General features: G+C 35.2%; 3 non-coding genes and 1 pseudogene across 3 annotated transcripts; all 4 read right to left on the bottom strand.

The window, feature by feature from the left end:
- Positions 1–2821: 2821 nt before the first annotated feature.
- LOC129251016 (U2 spliceosomal RNA) lies at positions 2822–2947 on the bottom strand (annotated as a pseudogene).
- Positions 2948–3685: 738 nt separating this feature from the next.
- LOC129250894 (U2 spliceosomal RNA) lies at positions 3686–3881 on the bottom strand. Its single transcript, XR_008582835.1, has one exon. It is a non-coding gene; the product is annotated as a U2 spliceosomal RNA (small nuclear RNA).
- Positions 3882–4114: 233 nt separating this feature from the next.
- LOC129251114 (U2 spliceosomal RNA) lies at positions 4115–4310 on the bottom strand. The gene has a single exon (XR_008582922.1). It is a non-coding gene; the product is annotated as a U2 spliceosomal RNA (small nuclear RNA).
- Positions 4311–4544: 234 nt separating this feature from the next.
- Positions 4545–4740, bottom strand: LOC129250874 (U2 spliceosomal RNA). Its single transcript, XR_008582826.1, has one exon. It is a non-coding gene; the product is annotated as a U2 spliceosomal RNA (small nuclear RNA).
- Positions 4741–15488: the final 10748 nt, after the last annotated feature.

Below are 15488 nucleotides of genomic sequence, written 5' to 3'. Positions count from 1 at the left end.
TACTAACGTTTATGTTTACACATCAGATCTATACATTGTAAGTTCAGTCAGCAAATGCCCTTAAAATTTCTCGCTGAAAAACAACAACAATTCAAGAACGGACACAAAAAGTGAAACAGATATAGAAAGTTATACAGATATCGCATATTCATGTGTTATCTCGAGAAAAAATGAAAATCATTCACGCTTTTTACACTTTTCATGTAGTTTGTTTTACATAATGGGTATAATTTTAGATTGATCGTGGGCTGAAAATATTTTGCACTCGATGGAATTTTTATCTTTTGGAATAAAAGAATGGAACTGCCTCGTAATTTTCAAAGTTTGCGCTTTGGAATAGCGCTTTTTCAACTTACTAGAGTGATTTTCATGTTCTTGTTTATTACATTAATCAAAATTAATTTTCTTAGAATTGACTTTTGCCCAATCATACCACTGTTTCGATCCCGTAATTTTCACCGGGATTTTATCTAGGAAGCTTGCATGGTACGCATCTCTCTTTATAGCACCACCAATACCATCGCAGGCACCTTTCCCATGTGCAGAGGCAAAAAATTGACACTCGGCATCGATGCCAAAATCCTTTTTGTGAAATTGTACTTGTTTTTGTACTGTGAGGCCGCCCCGTCGGATTCACATTTCGTTTACCAAACTGTTTAATCAAATATTGAATCTATTTAGAATTGAACAAATTGACTGCGGAACTGTCATGTTCCAATGCTTCAGAAATTATCACAAAATTCTTTTCCTGTTCTACGCCGTTTTCTTTGTAATGCACAACGTAAGTATGTATTGTTGCCTGCGTTGTGTTCCAGTATTCTGATTGCACAGAATTTTGAACACGACACTAAATTTCGCATTTTGGTCACTTATTCGGACTAGATTTGTGTAAACACGACTATGGTTTTGTTTTCCGAAAGGGTTACAACAACGATTTGCATGTGGCATTACATTAGTCTATACTTAGTTTTGTACACATTAACGTACGCGATTTACATAATATTACAGTTTTTATTATCACCGAAACACATCACCACAGCAGTCGGAAGGAGATTATACACAACTAATGAAAATGTCGGCAAAACTGATCTTACGGAAGCATATAACGTTGGGATGTGTCCGAAACACGGTTTTTCGCAAGCCGCCCGCGAGCCGCCGCACAGTGGGGCAAAAAAAGTGCCCGTGGACAAATGAGGATAGAGGTCACAATTTTTCTTCTTTTTTAACTTTTTTTTGACGTGATAACGTCTTATAATTCGATTTAACAGGCTGCACGCACGAAAAAATGTGTCGTTACCTTGTTCATTAGTGTTACCTTGCTCATGTGTCGTTACCTTGCTCATTGCCGTTACCTTGAATGAACTGCAAGCGAAAGCGCGGAACGAACGACAAAGCAAACAAAGCAAACGAACGGCAACGTTCGACATCTTGCTCTCTCCTACTTAAGTGAGCGTATATGTGTATGTATATGCGCATATGCACATAAATTCACGTATTTGTATTTGCATATGCCTTCTTATTGATTATTATTAATTTGATTTACTTGAAGAATTCAAAATAAACCCAAGTTTGTTAATAATACCTGTTGTTTTAATGTTATTATTATTTTTTGACGAGATAACGTCTTATAATTCTATGTAGCCGGCTGCACGCACCAAAAAATGCGTCGTTATCTTGCTCATGCGTCGTTACCTTGAACAGCATGTTATGTTATGTTATGATATGTTATGTTATGTTATGTTATGTTATGTTATGTTATGTTATGTTATGTTATGTTATGTTATGTTATGTTATGTTATGTTATGTTATGTTATGTTATGTTATGTTATGTTATGTTATGTTATGTTATGTTATGTTATGTTATGTTATGTTATGTTATGTTATGTTATGTTATGTTATGTTATGTTATGTTATGTTATGTTATGTTATGTTATGTTATGTTATGTTATGTTATGTTATGTTATGTTATGTTATGTTATGTTATGTTATGTTATGTTATGTTATGTTATGTTATGTTATGTTATGTTATGTTATGTTATGTTATGTTATGTTGTGTTATGTTGTGTTATGTTATGTTATGTTATGTTATGTTATGTTATGTTATGTTATGTTATGTTATGTTATGTTATGTTATGTTATGTTATGTTATGTTATGTTATGTTATGTTATGTTATGTTATGTTATGTTATGTTATGTTATGTTATGTTATGTTAAAGTATATTATGTTATGTTAATGCTAACTCATTCTCTATATCCATACAAAATATCTATCAAACAAATAAAATTAAAATTTTCTTTTGAAAAATGCAACCATTCAATCAGTATTTTCTTATGACGTTATCACGTTAAACTATCGTCAGTAAACCGACTTTACAGAAAACCTCTTTTTTTTAACTTAAAGCTGATAAAATTGCGCATAACGCCACCGTTTTTGTTTTTTGAAAAAAATACCAGTCTAACGGTTAGACTCGATAGAAGTGAAACCTTCCGTAAAACAAACTGAGAGAGAATAAGACGAAAGCAGCATTAGGAGCGGGATAATTATAGGTTCATTATAATATTGCTATAAAGTTCATATTTTATTTTCTTCATTTTATCATTATTCATCCTCAATGTTTTCAATTTCAACAAATGTACGAGTGGCTTATGATAGATAAAATATGATACAAATGCTTTGGTTTCGATGTTGTCAAAAAAAATACCCAAACGGACCGAAGAAACAGACTTACAAATTTCTTCCATTTTCGTCTACTTGTATTCATATAAAAATTTATGTCTCTTCCCACCAAAGCTAAATGTATTTGTATATTTCTTCTTGTATTTATTCAAGGCCGAAATCCCGGCGGTACTGCAATACCGGGTCAACCCGTGGCAGAGGTGGAGCAAGCTCCTAAAACACTCCGCCCATTTGATCACTTTGATCTTAGCCATAAGGCCGAGAAGCGATAACCATACACAACCAACAAACTACCTTGTCATTACATTTTCTAATAAACCTTTTGAGAATTACACGCTCACAAAAATTAATGTACGAAATATTTATACCGATTCACTTAAACACGGCGAGCTGTTTGATTTCATGTTCGTGCCTGTGTATGTGCATTTGTGCGTTCATATCGCCACAGTGCATGACTACCAGCCTTGGCTGAGCACAGTAAGAAAATGTATTCGAGCGTATATATGTATGTATGTACGTTAGTGTGTTTGTACGATTGTGCTCTGCGCTCAGCTTTGTGTCGATTTTACTGTGCGCTGCGCAGGTTAGGGTATTCTTGCAGAATTTAAAGATGATTCACACACTGTCGACCGACTGGGTACAGTTGTCACAAGTGATGATATTTATAATTTTTATATGAAAAATCAAGGCGAATCTTTTGGAGGTGGTAGCAATAACACAGCTGATTTGTTATTTTTTTCTTCCGCCGTGTACATTTGGATGTCAACATAAAATTGAATTACGAAACGTTTTACTTAGCTTAGTGTATGAATTCACCTTGGAAAAAATTCAATTTTCTTCTAATATATAATCAATTTTAATAAAAAAAAACTGTTTTCAATAAATAATCAGAAATGTCCTGCAATGCAAATTTAAAAAAAAAATTCCATTTTCGTCTACTTGTATTCATATAAAAATTTATGTCTCTTCCCACCAAAGCTAAATGTATTAATATATTTCTTCCTGTATTTATTCAAGGCCGAAATCCCGGCGGTACTGCAATACCGCGCCAACCCGTGGCAGAGGTGACGAGCAAGCCCCTAAAACACTCCGCCCATTTCCAAAAATCAGTTTAACATTTGTTGTCCTCCGATGGAGGATCTATCAGATGTTAAGCTGATAAAAACAGATACCACACTACCTAGTCAATAGATTTTCTAATAAACCTTTTGAGAATTACACGCTCACAAAAATTAATGTACGAAATATTTATACCGATTCACTTAAACTGACTTTCAGTATCTAAACCAAAAAACTGTTTTCAATAAATAATCAGAAATGTCCTACAATGCAAATTTCAAAAAAAAAAAAAGTTCCATTTTCGTCTACTTGTATTCATATAAAAATTTATGCCTCTTCCCACCAAAGCTAAATGTATTAGTATATTTCTTCTTGTATTTATTCAAGGCCGAAATCCCGGCGGTACTGCAATACCGGGCCAACCCGTGGCAGAGGTGGAGAGCAAGCCCCTAAAACACTCCGCCCATTTCCAAAAATTAGTTTAACATTTGTTGTCCTCCGATGGAGGATCTATCAGATGTTAAGCTGATAAAAACAGATACCACACTACCTAGTCAATAGATTTTCTAATAAACCTTTTGAGAATTACACGCTCACAAAAATTAATGTACGAAATATCTAAACCGATTCACTTAAACTGACTTTCAGTATCTAAACCAAAAAACTGTTTTCAATAAATAATCAGAAATGTCCTACAATGCAAATTTCAAAAAAAAAAAAAAAGTTCCATTTTCGTCTACTTGTATTCATATAAAAATTTATGCCTCTTCCCACCAAAGCTAAATGTATTAGTATATTTCTCTTGTATTTATTCAAGGCCGAAATCCCGGCGGTACTGCAATACCGGGCCAACCCGTGGCAGAGGTGGAGAGCAAGTCTCTAAAACACTCCGCCCATTTCCAAAAATCCGTTTAAGATTTGTTGTCCTCCGATGGAGGATCTATCAGATGTTAAGCTGATAAGAACAGATACCACACTACCTAGTCAATAGATTTTCTAATAAACCTTTTGAGAATTACACGCTCACAAAAATTATTTATATCAACATATAATATTTATATCAACATATAATATAACGCTTCGTAACTAAATAACTTTCAGGCCAGCGACGACAGCATGGCGCGGTAGCCGAGCGACTAGCAATGTGAGCTTCCGATCCAAAATCCTTGGTTCGAATCACAAGAAAAAATAAAAGTTATTTTTATTTAGTTCGTCGCTACGTTTATATCAACATATAATATAACGCTTCGTAGCCAAGAGGGTCGCTTTTTCGTTTCACTTTTCCTCAAATCACTCCCAACGATTCTAGGGAAGTTTTCACTTCAAAAATTATTTACAACAACAAAACATCAAGTTTCGGAACAAAAATAACGGTTTTGGAAAATATCATCCTTTATCAGTCTGCAGTTGAAAAATCGTTGTAATCGGATACTTACTTTACGAGAAATGTGATAATTATTCAAGCGCTGCAAAAAACTTCGATAGTTAATAAAAAAAAAACTATTTCGAACTTTACAACAAAATTTTCTGAGTGTGCTTCTGGATGATAGAACTCAGTCCTGACTGAATTTCATCATAAAATATTCACTTTGGTAATCTTGTGGCCCACTTGAGAAAGCCTTACCCTTCTAATAGTCTGATTATTCAAGTAGACTGTTACCTGGAATAAAAGACTGCAACTCTGTTTTTGATAACGGTAAAAAACAAAAGAACAAAATAGGTTGTTACTTTTTAATCTGAATGATCTGCACGAACAATATAGAATAGAATACCCTGAGGCATTAATCGGTCTTTCTAAATTCATAGAACTTTCGTCTCGCGAATGCATTGTCGCTGGGCAAAGTGGGACGCATAATGTTTGCGTGTGTAAAACGCAGCAGAATGCGGCTTTGAAAATTTATGGGATCAGGCATGAATTAAAAAAATGTAAAGTAAATTTCAAGGAGAATAAGGGCGATTTGATAAAATAGTGTGTCTGCGAAAATTCGACGCCCCATTGTTTTTTGCGTGATTGCAAAGCATGTCCCGGAGTATCAGCAGTCATGGAACAAATTAAACAAACTTTGACCGAAAATAAAGTTAAACAAATCACATACAGTCAATGGGTGAACACTGACCGGTAACTGACGATTCTTTGTTTGAAAATATCAGCAAATTAAAGTAAGAAAAGTAAATACAACTGTCATATTATGGTAAAAATGTGTTATATTTGGAATCTTTCGGAATTTTAACGCATAATATAATACAATATTCTATTTGATATAGGAAAACGAAGTAAATATACGTCGATTGGTGTCTTATTTGTCATGCTAGGTCCATGCATTGATGAGATATAAGCTTTCAAAGTTGACACCTACGACTTCTTATACCCGGGTACAGGTGTGGCCAGTAGCTTTTTTTCTCGTTTTTTCTCTATTTTGAAGGAAAAACATTTTTATTTATTATTTTCTTTATAAAATATTATTTTATTGATTATTTCTTATAACTAAATATGCAAACAAATTTAAATAATTCAATTGTCTTCATTATCTTCACAGTTATTACATGTAAATGTATTTGAAGAATGCTGTATGCAAGTTAACACAGTCAATATTCTCTGTTCATAAAAATGCAGAAACAGCAAAATCACATTTTGTGCGAACGAAAGTGATCGCGACAAAATGTGAAGAACCTTACTTACCTGTTCCATTTGCAATTTGATGATTAGCCAATATTTACTTACATGCAATATTTAGCGGAAGCAATCGCAACGGAATATAAGCCGCCGCGACTTCCAACAACAACAATAATAATTATAAAATATTGAATTACACAAATAACAATTTAGCAAGTAAGCAATTTCATTGTAAATTGTAAAATATTGAATTACACAAATAACAATTTAGCAAGTAAGCAATTTCATTGTAAATTGTAGCAAAATAAGAATTTAGTAAGTAAGCAAATTGTATTAGTAAGTAAGCAAATTGTATTAGCAAGTAAGCAATTTTGTACTATATAAGACATTATCAAATAAAGTAAGCAGGTTCAGTCGAAACTTAAAATTCATTTTCAATGGTCGTGGCCTGCAGTCGATGACTTGCATATTGGGCGCTGACATATTCTGCACATGTTACGCGTTCGTCTTCTGTGTTGGTCATGGATGTAGCAGAGAAAACAGCTTCCAACCTGCTGTTTCTTTGGTTTTGCACCAGCAGCTGCAGACGTTGATGGCCTATTGTCAGCACTTCCTTGCAAGGCCGTACTTATGAAACTCGCGACTGCAATTTTTGTGTTGAAGTTCCGCATCACTTGCTGATTCACCGACCGCTCTTCAATTATGGGAATAGATAGTTCTTGGCGAGCTGGCGAAGAAATCTCTTACGCTTCGCATTGGTGCATCTGATGTTGGGATTATTCTCATAATATGTGATGTACGCTGCCAATGCCGTCAAACAACGGCCAACGCTTTGTCATCCTTTGGCAAGTATATTCTCCAAGCATTTGGTCCATCACGTCCACTCCTCCTTTTGTCTTGTTATAAAACTCGATCATTTCTGGTTTGCCGCTTTCGCCAATGTGATCATCGTCATACATTGAAGATAGTAATATAACTGCCTTGTTTTTTTTCGGCACATAGGAGCATATGGATATGTTGGGCCTAAAACCGAATATACTTGGCCTCTCTGCACGATCTTTGTGTGCCAACATCTCCTTTGGTATGTAGGGCTTATTTTTCCGCAGAGTTCCAACTGCCGTCAAATTCATGGATGGCAAGCTTTCCACTAGATTTAGGGATGTAAAAAAATTGTCCATCGTTATATTTCGGCCGGTTCCATGAAAGCGGCTGACTAAATTCTTCACCACGCGTTCACCCTGGTTAGTTTCCCGTCCCGTAGGTGCTTGGCCAGTATATATTTGTCCATACAGTGGATATGCGTTTTTGGCATCACATACCCACCACACTTTGATGCCATATTTTGCCGGTTTCGATGGGATGTATTGCGTGAAACGGCATATGTAGCTTCTGCTTTTTTGTTGGTGCAGCGTACTATAATATCCACCATTTCTGGAGTCATAACATCATAGTAGTTGATCTTGCGGGCCCACTTCGCTGTCGCAAAATATTTTGTTGCCTAGTTTGGCGTGCAAGTCGTGGCTGTGAGCTCCATATGGTACCATCACGTGCTACGAATTCAGCTGCACCCAAATTAATCTCCTTAGAATCATCTGCAGCATCGGATTCATTGTCATTACCTGGGCATTGTCAATTGTGTAATCGGGGTCTTCTACATCCGATTCAACCACGCTATCTGCTACTGCTACTTGTTCGCTTCATCCCCTTCAGGGTCGGAAAATTCAAATAATTCATCATCTGAGATTTCGTCAAACAGGTTTTGTATGTACTGCTCTTTTTCAGCGTCAGATAATCTATATAAAAATAAATCTATATAAAAAAAATAATTAATTTTTATTCCATTTATGAAATTATATTTGAGTTATTTGTATTTACCTCATATATTGATTTGGAGACAAATATTCCATGTTCCTTCTGCTATCCATGTTGTAATATTTTAAATTTTTTCTGACTTGTTATTTTCACAAATATAAATCAACTTCAAACTTCAAAAGAAAGTTTTACAATGAATATAAACTCGCAAAACTGCCGTTTATATAGCTGCAACCCTTAAGTTTCTGGTAGCACTTCTTACCTGCCAGGTAGTTGGATTATATCAAATGTTGTTTGTCAGCAAATTCTAAATAATTAAGAGTGCGCGAAAAAGGTTGTATTCTAAAAATTCTAACAACAATAGAAATTATTGGCTTCTTAGAAATAACTTAGAATGCGCGCAATTCTTAGAAGCAGGCTACAAATATATGTTTATAACTACTTAAAATGTTCGTAAGACAGTCAGCTACAAGATTGCATTAAAAAAAAAACTTGTTTCTCAGAAAAAATGAAAAAAACGGGTAAAACATGCTACTGGCCACACCTGTACCCGGGTATAAGAAGTCGTAGTAAAAGTTGGGTATAAGTCCTAGGGTTAACACCGTGAAGAAAACATGTAAAAATGCAATTGTTTACAAAAAGTTATGGTTTATTTATATACTTGTCACAATAAAAAGAGTTATTAACACTTAAAACATAGTACAGACAATACTTGAATGGTATGCAAAATTTCACGTCATTATCTATTGTAGTTTTGGAGTAATTAATATTTCAATTTAATCTTGCTTAAAACTTTGATTGTTAATAACAATTGCTAAAATTGGAATTTGCGCGAAATATATACTTATAGAACAGCGTTAACATGACTTTGACTACACAACGAGACATCTTGCCCTAAAATCCGTGACTTAGTGAAATTTTCCAGGATCACTTCACATGGCCTTACTCAGTATAAATTTGGTAAGATGCATCCTGATCATTTAAACTCCTTCAAGCAAATCAAATTAATTCCTTCATAGAGAAATGATTCATTATCAGACACACATGAAGATGGCGGATGCATATACAAATATGTGAATTCATATATTGTACATATGTATGCGGCTGCGCGCACTTGGCATAACAGAAATATTACGATTCGCAAAAAATGCCCAAATGCACGTTCATAGGCACATCATTGTGACAAATATAATGAATGATTAAGCGTGAAAAAATGTTCATAATTCCCTAGACATGTTTTTAGGCCTTTTGAATGAAGAATAATTCGTCCTCTTAGTATAACAATAGCCTATGTGCTCATAGGCTATTATTTTTTTATTGAATTTTTGGATTCTCCATCGTCGATTTTATATGTGGTCAAAATTTTGTCAAATTCTAGTTCCACAAAGTGGGTCAAAACGTCAGTCAAAAAATAATAAATATTTACAGACTTAACGAGATTTGAGTGAGAGCTACTTTCGACAAAAAGTTTGAAATTCATTTTCTCAAAACATCAAAAAATTTATAGGCTATTTTATTACTAAGGGGACGAATTGTTACATTAATTACGAAATATATGTATTAAAGCTTCGAAGTAAAAGGCGCATATTGATCAACACAACTGACAGAAGTCACAGTGATTTCTTCAATATTAAATGTTCGGTGCTTTCGACTTCATCCAAAGGCTGAATGTATGTACAGTAACGTCCCAATAAGTCACACTCGGTTTCAGAGTACGTTTCAAACTTTGCAGATATAGAGCTCATCAATAACAGGTGCTACAGGTGAATAGATTGCGCTATCGAGAGATGATTCACGATTTTTTATGGCCGGAATTGAAGGGGAGTGATATGGACAACGCTTATTTTCAACAAGACGGCGCTACGTGCCACACAAGCAACGAAACCATTGATCTTTTAGGGGAAAAGTTTCCGGACCGTGTTATCTCTCGAAGAAGTGATCACAATTGGCCACCGAGATCTTGTGATTCTACACCTTGTGACTTTTTTCTTTGAGGCCACGTGAAAGACAAAGTCTACGCCAACAGCCCAGGGTCGATTCAAGACCTCAAAGATGGAATTCGTGAGGGTATCGAGGGCACAGAGCAGACACTTTGCAATTCGGCTATGGGAAATTTCATGAAAAGGATATTGTCCTGTAGGCGTGGTCGTGGTGGTCATTTGCCTGATGTTATTTTCCACTATTAACGGCATACCTTCCTCTTTATAATGAAATAAACATCCCATCGTTTATATTAAAAAATAGCATTTTGCTTTGAATATCAAAATATCACCTCTTATTAAAAAACCTTTTATATACATACATATGTTTTTGTAAACTTTTTATCAATTGGAGAACTAAATACGTTAAGTAAAATGCTAATTAATTATTTACCTACTATCAAAGAACAAAAACGAATTGTTTCGAAATTTGCTTTACATTCGAAAAGTCCGGGACAGAACTTTTTATAAGCTACTTGTTGTTTTCTGCATCTTACTGTACGCTCCCGCGAGTAGTTGACGCACAGCAGCTGCGGCTGTCGAGAATTTAGAGGCATACATATTAGAGTGGGCCGAAAAACATTTTTTTTTAGGATCGAATTCTAATAGTTCGGAAAAGTTGCACTGTTAGACTAATAAAGTGTGTGCCAAATTTCAGCCCAATTGAACTATATCTTCTGTCGTTGATATTCTGAAAAATTACATTTTATTCCAAAAATAAGGACTATAAACTAATTAGACATATTTATCCAAGATTAAGCACCTGTACACTATAAAATAATAATAAAACGTTATTGATTGTGCAACTTTTTTCCCACTTTTTATTGCGAAAATACGAGTACATAAATGTTTTTGTAGCCCAGAACCCACCAGATTGCTGCACTTTGGGTTTCTATTTTTTTGATTTTTTAATTTAATTTTTTTTTTTTTTAATTTTTATTATTTATTTTTTTTTAACTTTTTTTTTTCTTTTTTTCATGTTTTGTAATATTGTAAAAAATAATAAATTAAAAACTATTTCAAGAAAACACTGCGGTTTTTAAACTTAAAGCAATAATTAATTTCATGTTTACCAAAGTTTTTTTCTTTTTATCCACATATTGTAATATTGATAAGAAATTATAAAATAAAAAGTATTTGAAGAAACTCTGCGTTTTTTAAACGTTAAGCAATAATTCATTTATTATTTATCAAATCAGAGGGAGTATTGTGCTTTGTTGTCAAACTGAGGCATACTTTGACGGGATGCTAAAGTACACCGAATGAATCCATCCCGAGCGTCACTTCCGAATACTTGAAGCGATGCTTCAGTAACGAGTTTCACCATTCGCTCCACCGCAAGTGTGTGCTATGGATATTTAGAGAACGCCCAATTTTCATACACATTGTTGGATGATAAAATCTGTAATCATCAGCATCAAAATCGAGATTGGGTAGAGTGCGACATGTATGTAGTAAACTATTCCGCGCTTGCAAAATTGTTCCGGGAGCATCTAGGCGAATTTCTCGTCTCTCATCAGTCATCATTGTTAAAAGGATTTTTTCGGAAGAGCAAAATATGCGTTCCGAGAAATAGAAGCATTAACCACATCGGTACCGAGTCCGTCTGATAGTTTCAAACAGGAGCCTTGGCCTGTTTTCAAAAGAGCAATTATTTCATATTTTAAACCACATTGGGACATAGACAGTCCGTAAATAGTTTACAAGATCTTTGAGCTTAGCTGAAGGTCGAACTGTTGAAATATACAAACCCAAAATTCTATTAGCACACGTAAGCCAGCGAGCGTGGTTGACTCGAACAGCATCACAAAATATAAGTTCCGGTGGGCAAGTACCTCTTTGGATTGCCTTTGATATTTCCAGCAAATACTTTTGATCTTTGCTGAGATCCATAGTTAAGATGTTGGGTAATTCACAACTAAAAGGTGCATATTTCACCACTACAAGGTGTTCGCAACCGTTTAGTGTTGAGCTAATTTAACCACTAAATGATTGCCGTTAAAACGGTAGTTCATTGAAATGGAGGAAGCTTACCGGCCACTGAATCGAACGTTCCAGTTTGTCCTCCAGATATTTTAAGATGCCTCCTTTTGGTCCGGTATTAACTGCGGTTCCATCACAACCTACTATTGTTAATTCCTTGAAACCATCCTCTTTCATAACCGCTTCATAAAAGCTGTCTGTAATATCCACTGCGCTGCCTAACTTCGGTGTAACGTGAGCTAAATATTGCGATCCAGGCTCAGATAAAATCGAAATATGTTCTTCTTTGATCACCTGACGGTAGAATCTGTTTCTCCTTTTGACCTGAATATACGTGTCGTCTTTTCGACCATCAAAATATAGTACCTTTGGAGCAACGGCATTGACGCGACCTTTGAGTTGTATTTCACGTCGAACTAGGTTTTTCTCGCGTCTAATTTTGTTTTTATCTGTTATGAGGTTTCGTGATTCGGAAGAGATCGAACCAACACCTTTAAGTACTGAATTAACAAGCATTGCCGTTGCTTTATTAATTACGCCATATCGCTGGCTTATAACTGCAGTTTCCTGTCATCTCATACGCATTTGAGAAGTAGAGGTCGAATCAAAACCAATGAATAAGTTCGGCCGTGTAGTATCAGAATTAGAGGTGTCACTTTCTGAACCATCACTCACTTCCGATACATTGCAGCCGAACGTAGAGCAAGAGGGTTCGTTTTCTGGACCACAGAATTTTTTACTAGTGATTTGTTTGGTCATCTCATCGCGGCGTCGTTGTCTTTCTATAAGTTTCTTTGTTTCATGTATGTATGTCCACTATTCCAATGCTGCTTATACGAGCACCTCTTTGGTCTGACAGAAAAGCTTGCTCTTTTTGAGGAACTTTTTTTTTTTTCTTGGACATGAGCGAGTTGTAAAATCTTGACACTTACAAGCTGAAATATCAAAAAGTCGGGAAGCAGTCGCCTTAAAATCATCAGCACGTTTTTTCAAAGCAGGAAACCGAATACAAATTCTTTTCAATTTCTCTGTACTTTTTATGATACTCATCTATCATGTTAATTACGCGGGAATGTGAAACTGTGGAAATAGAAGCCTTGTTATAAATACAAATGATTTTCTTGGCAACTTGTCCGGCTATGATCAAAAAGGCAGGCTCTCTGTTTTCTCCTGACTCTACTCCCAGTTCCCGTCTTTGAAAAAACAACATCTCCTTACATCTTCATAACTTGGTAGTTGATGATCTGGCAAATCTTTAGGACTTCCAAACAATGGGCAATTAAACTTTTGTCTTAGGGAAAATTTGGTCAATGCCATTGTCGTCATATAAACTTTTAATAAAAGATTATAATATAATTCAATGCTTTTATACGAAACAATATCTTTCAAATAAAGCGGAAGAAAAAATAGACAAATTAATTGCTGTAACTTCCATTCAACTCGCAGTACAAGGACGAGCTACTGGGAGCTCCATAAACGTATTGCTTGTTCAAACAAACAGACTCGAGTGTAGTGAATTACATTGTTTCGGTGGGCCTGCTCATATAAAATTTGTATTTAACATGTACCAGTGTGATAACAAATATATTAGTATTTTCAAAAAAAGTCAGAATTGTTCAGAATTTAAGCTGAAATTTCAAAATTTGAGGCCTCTGCCGGCGACAGAAGATATCGTTCGATTGCGCTGAAATTTGGCACATACTTTACTAGTCTAACAGTGCCACTCTTCCGCATTATTAGAATTCTATCCTAAAAAAATTTTTTTTTTCGGCCCAATCTAATACATATATGGATGTTAATATATATACGGAGCCGCGGCCATTCGGGATGACAAAAATTTACGATTACCCAAAATTCTAAAATATTTCTATAAGAACTACTTCAGTATTGAATATTTTATGAATGAATGTACTTTAATCCTAAAAATATGAGCTCGAACTTATCAATGCATTTGTTTTTGTTGTGCTTTACAACATTTGAAACTGTTCAGCGTTGCCGCGACTAAAATAATTATTATACCGGGTGCTTCAAAAAAATGTATACACACTTTGAACTTCCATAGAAAATTTATTTATCGGTCTACAAAGTTAAATTTCAGGAAAATAGAAAGCTGAAAGTCCAATGTAAATGAAACATAAATAACAAATGTTAATACTGTTCAAATTGGTGACCAGCAGCATCAATACATTTTTGCTTACCTGGATCAAAATTTGGCGGGCCAGTGGATAGGACGCTGGGGGCCAATCGAGTTTCCAGCACGCTCTCCAGACCTTACACCACTGGATTTCTTCTTGTGGGGCCCAGTAAAAGATGAGGTGTACAAACGTAAACCACGTAAGCTAGACATTCTTTGGAATGAGATTCAAGCAGTGTGTAGAGAAATCTCATTGGACGTTTTGATACGATGTACAGAATCTGTGGTGACTCGTACTCAAAAATGTATTGATGCTGCAGGTCACCAATTTGAACAGTATTAACATTTGTTATTTATGTTTCATTTACATTGGACTTTCAGCTTTCTATTTTCCTGAAATTTAATTTTGTAGACCGGTAAATAAATTTTCTATGGAAGTTCAAAGTGTGTATACATTTTTTTGAAGCACCCGGTATATAATATTATAGGCTGCTACGGCTGTGCCGGCTTTGAATTTTAGCTTTGGAAACATACGCATGTAGAACATGTAGAGGGATGAAGTGAGTGCACTGATGTTTTTTTTATGGAGGTGGCAAAAAGCATTCAAAGCCGAAAAGTGTGAGACTTGTCTTTCGACTCACCCACTAAAAACCCACCCCTGCCCCGTTTCTCTCTTGCGGGACAACCGTAGCGGCGATATTGCCTGAATATCTGCGCTGTCGTTCTTCGCGACACAATTTTGTAATTACTATTCCTCCATATTACTGACAGCGGAACAATTCTCTTTTGAGTGAAGTATAATATCTACTAGGTTACAATCAATTATTGGCTTCCAGACCCTAATACTCAATTCTCCCCTTTCGAACTCAAAACAAGGGTAGACAAATAAACGTGGTCTGTATCTTCAACTAGATTAACACAAAAAGTGCAGTACGGTTCGTCTTCATGCGTAAATTTATGCAGATAAGATTTAAATTTATCCATGTGAAGATACTCGGATCGATCGATCATCCGTTCATAGAGTTCTTCCAATCCTCCTGCCACGTACGGATGCTTCACTCCCGTTCAGTCTTTCGGTTGGTCCGCTGGGCTGGATCCGCTTGTTGTTTTTTTATCTCAACGAATTCGGAAGTAGCATACCCGTTAGGACAAATTTTTTTTTTTTTTTTTTTTTTTTTATATCTCCCCTTTATTTATTACAGTCTGTTATATATTAACAATATGTAATTT

Source organism: Anastrepha obliqua, chromosome 6 (genome assembly GCF_027943255.1).
Source record: "Anastrepha obliqua isolate idAnaObli1 chromosome 6, idAnaObli1_1.0, whole genome shotgun sequence".
Classification (NCBI taxonomy): Eukaryota; Metazoa; Arthropoda; class Insecta; order Diptera; family Tephritidae; genus Anastrepha; species Anastrepha obliqua.
Note: the sequence above shows the minus strand (reverse complement) of the source record. Positions and strands in the feature narration are given on the sequence as shown.